This window comes from Lepus europaeus, unplaced genomic scaffold, assembly GCF_033115175.1.
Source record: "Lepus europaeus isolate LE1 unplaced genomic scaffold, mLepTim1.pri SCAFFOLD_106, whole genome shotgun sequence".
In the NCBI taxonomy this organism is placed as follows: Eukaryota; Metazoa; Chordata; class Mammalia; order Lagomorpha; family Leporidae; genus Lepus; species Lepus europaeus.
The window spans coordinates 137,501-141,903 of NW_026909024.1; the positions used below are offsets into that span (position 1 = coordinate 137,501).

The following is a 4,403-nucleotide window of genomic DNA, read 5'->3' on the forward strand; positions in this document are numbered from 1 at the left end:
TCCCAGCCCCCGCACTCGTCCAGCCGGGCCGGACCACGCCGCGACCGCTCGACACACCTGGCACACACCACCCCACAGGGGGTGGCAAGCACGCAGGCATGCGCCCGCCAAGCCGATACCCCCCACACACGTGGGGACGGCACGACACCGGCAGCCTCCCTCCAGCGAGGCGAAGCACGCACGGGTCTCCCCTTCTCTTACCGCCTCGACCCCCCAACACTCCCAAGGGGCACAGGCAGCAGCCAGAGGCAGCCACAGCAGCGACACCCGGGAGAGGGCACTGGGGGGACAGGAGCAACACCACCACTCGGCTTCAGGCACCTGAGGCACAACCTGGACCGCTCCAGGGGCACCGCACAGGCTCGCGTGGAGTCAAGGCTCCACAGCCACAGCCCACGACAGGGCGACAGCGAGGGATGCCCGCCACGTCACAGGACCCCAGCACCCCCCCGCGCGCAAAAGCACGGGGACAGCAGAGGTCGGGCCGGTTTCCGCACCCCTGCTACCCACACACCACCCACGGGTGGGGAAGGCAGAACGAGGGGCCCGCAGGCCAGAACGAGAGGCTCGGCAGCGTTCGCCATGAACGGCCGTCCCTCATCTGGAGCAGCTTAGGTCCGGCCCAGGAGAGCACCACAGCACCACATCGGTCACAGTCAGCTCGGAGTTTTAACACGTGGAGTGAGGGCGGGGGGCACGACCCGGCAAGGACAGCCACCAGTGGGGCCCGCTGCAGCCTCGCCGGCCCCCGCCTCCCACTGCAGGCGGTAGACAACCCCAGCGGAGAACGCCTGACACGCACACGTGTGGCATGAAGCCACCCCTCATCGAGGTCCTTTCAGTCAGAGGGTTGTCACAACCACCAGGCGATCGGCTCACCAGCGGCAAGGAGCGCACGCGGGTAGAGGACCCGACGCCCGCCTCACCCCCACCGCCCTCGGGCACCATAGGCCGGAGGTGGCATCACCGTCGCGGGACAACCGGGACGAACGCACACAAGCCACCGCGCGAGCCCAAGCAGGTGGCTCTCAGAAAGGAGCACGGTCGAGCACCAGCCCACTGGAAGCCCACTTTGTCCCCGTGTCCCCAACGCACGTCCGGAGTCCCCTCTCTCTGGCGACAGTCACCAGAGAACAGCGTGTCAGCACTTACCTGCAGGTCCAAAACCACAACTCCAAGTATAAAAATGTCCACGCGAGAGGGCACGGGGCTGATGCACTGGACACAGCCACCTCTGAGCTTGGGGACCCGGTCACTTGTCCCCAAAATGCCACCCATCTCTGTTAGAGCACACTCCTCTGCCACCTGGTCGACCTGGGGTGGGGGAGGGGGAATAGGGACATGAGCATGCCACCCGCCACCCGCCACCCGCCACCTACATCCTTAACTCACACACACACGGGCTCCAGTAGACTGGCCTCTGGCCCTCAAAAGGCAACCCAGGGGCCGGCGCCGTGGCTCAATAGGCTAATCCTCCACCTTGGGGCGCCGGCACACCGGGTTATAGTCCCGGTCGGGGCGCCGGATTCTGTCCCGGTTGCCCCTCTTCCAGGCCAGCTCTCTGCTGTGGCCCGGGAGTGCAGTGGAGGATGGCCCAAGTGCTTGGGCCCTGCACCCCATGGGAGACCAGAAGGAAGCACCTGGCTCCTGCCTTCGGATCAGCGTGGTGCGCCGGCCGCAGCGCACTGGCCGTGGCAGCCATTGGAGGGTGAACCAATGGCAACGGAGGACCTTTCTCTCTGTCTCTCTCTCTCACTGTCCGCTCTGCCTGTCAAAGGGGGAAAAAAAAAAAAAAAAAAAGCGACCTTCGATCACTCCCTGAAGGGGGACTTTGGGGAAAAAAACAAAACAAAACAAAACAAAACAAAAAAACAAAACAGTCCAGACCTTCCTTAGTGGCAAGTAGCAAGTAATTAGGGTTAGGCCCAAGTGCAGAAGGACTTCGAAGAAAGAAGAAAGAAAAAAAAAAAAAAAAAAAAAGGAAAAACAAAGTCCCAGGCCAAGGCACCCTTCCCTCTGCCGCCCACAGATCGACATCTCCGGTCGGTCTCTGCAGTTGGTGGCAGTGGTGGCAGCAGCACTACCAGTACGTAGTGTGACAGGGTGTGCTGGTCTACCCGCCAACAGTAGCGCCACCCCAGTCTAGCCACGTTCAGGCGCGAGGCGACGCCCGCCTCCCTCCACAGCCTCCGCCTGCTCACTTGCCATCCTCCAGGCCCAATCTCCGACCAATACATCAGGCCCCCAGGTCCCAGCAGGGCAGGGACAGTCCTTCCTGCAGCTTAGGGACTTTGTCACACTCTGTCTCGGGCTCCTCGGCCACTTGTCATCCCTTGCCGGCTCCGGAGCCCGCGACAGCCATATCAAGGCGGCCACCAGGTGGAGTCCAACAACCGACACCGAGGAACCAAGGGACAGCCAGCTGGATGCATCCAGGCGGCAGGGGGACGCTCAGAACGTGTTTCTCGGCTGCCCGGGGGCAGAGAGTGTGTGGAGGGGGTCGGGGGCAGGTGTCTGCATAACCACAAAGGCTGTGGGGCATAGGTGCCCACACAGCCGAGGGTTGGGACTCAGCAGGCTGGAAATCTCAGAGCATGAAGTGCCTCCCAAAGACAGGTCTGGCCTCACCTGGCTCCGGGAGTCAGCCTGTCAGACCCCCAGGGAGGGGGTCTTCGTCTTCTCTTGGCTCACGGGGTGTGTGTGGGGAGGGAGAGGGGGGCATCGGGAAGGAGGCTCATCCTCTGGCAGCACACCATCTGTGGCAGAGGCCATCCATGGGCTTCACTATTGCCTGGGATACACTCCACAGATCACTATTTACACAGAAGTTTTAAAAAACGGGGGGGGGGGGGCGAGGGGGGAGTGGAGTGGAGTGGAGTGTGTCATATTCTTATTTTTTGTATCTGTGAACTACATCGAACCTCTTCTCTTTGTATTGATATCACATTCACATAAGAATTGATGAGAATCGTGTTGCACTCAGGACCGTGCGTTCTTCCCAGTGACCCTGGGAATCTAAAGACTTCTTTAAAAAGTCCACTTGGCCACCCAAAGGTGAAGGAAGGAAAGGAAAGGAGGAAGAAAAGACAAGAGAGTGGCAGAGAGAATTAAAAAGAGGGGAAAACATTGAAAGAACACGAGAGAGAGAGAGAGAGAGAGAGAGAGAGAGAGAGAGAGAGAGAGAATTGGAGTAAGAAGAAAAAAAAAGGAGGACGAACAGAAAGACAAAAACTAAGAAGAGAGAAAGAAAACGTAAAAAATGGGGAAAAGAAGGAATGGAAGTTTAGAAAGAAAACCGTGAGGACACGAGGACACGACAAAGAGAGGAAACACATGAGGGAAGGTGGGAGACAAAAATGAAACCAAAATAAGGAAGAGAGGAGAGAGCATGAAGATTTAAAAAGACGAGAGAGAAAGAGACAGAGAGACAGAGACAGAGACAGAGAGAGAGAAGGCAAGCAAGTGGGAAGAAAAAATAAGAAAGGGCAAAGAATATCAAGTCAAAGGGGGAGTGAGAAATAAAGTCGTGAGAAAGAGAAAGAAGCTAGAAGGAGACGGACAGACACACGGACGAGCGGGGAACAGCACGAGAGCAAGAGACAACAGGGAATAAACTGAGAAAGAGAACATAAGAAGAAGGAAGGAAGGAAGGAAGGAAGGAAGGAAGGAAGGAAGGAAGGAAGGAAGGAAGAAAGAAAGAAAGAAAGAAAGAAAGAAAGAAAGAAAGAAAGAAAGAGAAAGAAAGACGCCAACGGTGACCCACAGGGGACTCAGATCACCCAGGGTGGCGCCCAAGGACCCAAGAGCCGACCCCCAGTCACAGCCCGCTCCCCGCCCCCGGCCAGCTCCCCACCCTTCTCGCGGCAGCGCGGCGGCGCGGCGGCAGCGGCGGCGGCGGCGGCGGCGGCGGCGGCGCCCCAGCCCAGAGAAAAATGCCCCCCCCCCGCCGCCCACCCCACAGCAGAAAGCTCGCCTGTGCTCCACACCGCGCATGTGCTAAACAGGCCCCCAACCACTGCGCAGCCTCCACCCCGAAGCCTCGCGATACTCAGGACACTGTTTAGTCGCCAGCGCCATTTTGGCTTTCACCGGCCACCGTGCCCGATCTGATACTGTGGTCGCTAGGTGGCGCGCGAGTATCGCCGTAGAGAGCTTTGGTTCTCTCGGCGGGGGTGGGTGGGGAGGAAGGGGGGGATGAAGGGCAGGACAGGGCAGAGGAGGCCGAGGGAGGAAGGTGAATGGGGAATGACACTGGGTCCCAGGCCCGTGAGTCAGCTCCAGATTCTCTCTCTCTCTCTCTCTCTCTCTCTCTCTCTCTCTCTCTCTCTCACACACACACACACACACCCTTGGGCCACGTTTCTCCAGGCCTGGCTCTCCAGAAATCTCATCCAATGATGAGC

General features: G+C 59.1%; 1 long non-coding RNA gene across 1 annotated transcript; it reads right to left on the minus strand.

Moving 5' to 3' along the window:
- Positions 1–532: 532 nt before the first annotated feature.
- LOC133754471 (uncharacterized) lies at positions 533–3,914 on the minus strand. Its single transcript, XR_009865238.1, has 2 exons — positions 3,854–3,914; positions 533–1,314 (listed from the first exon to the last, which is right to left on the minus strand). It is a non-coding gene; the product is annotated as an uncharacterized LOC133754471 (long non-coding RNA).
- Positions 3,915–4,403: the final 489 nt, after the last annotated feature.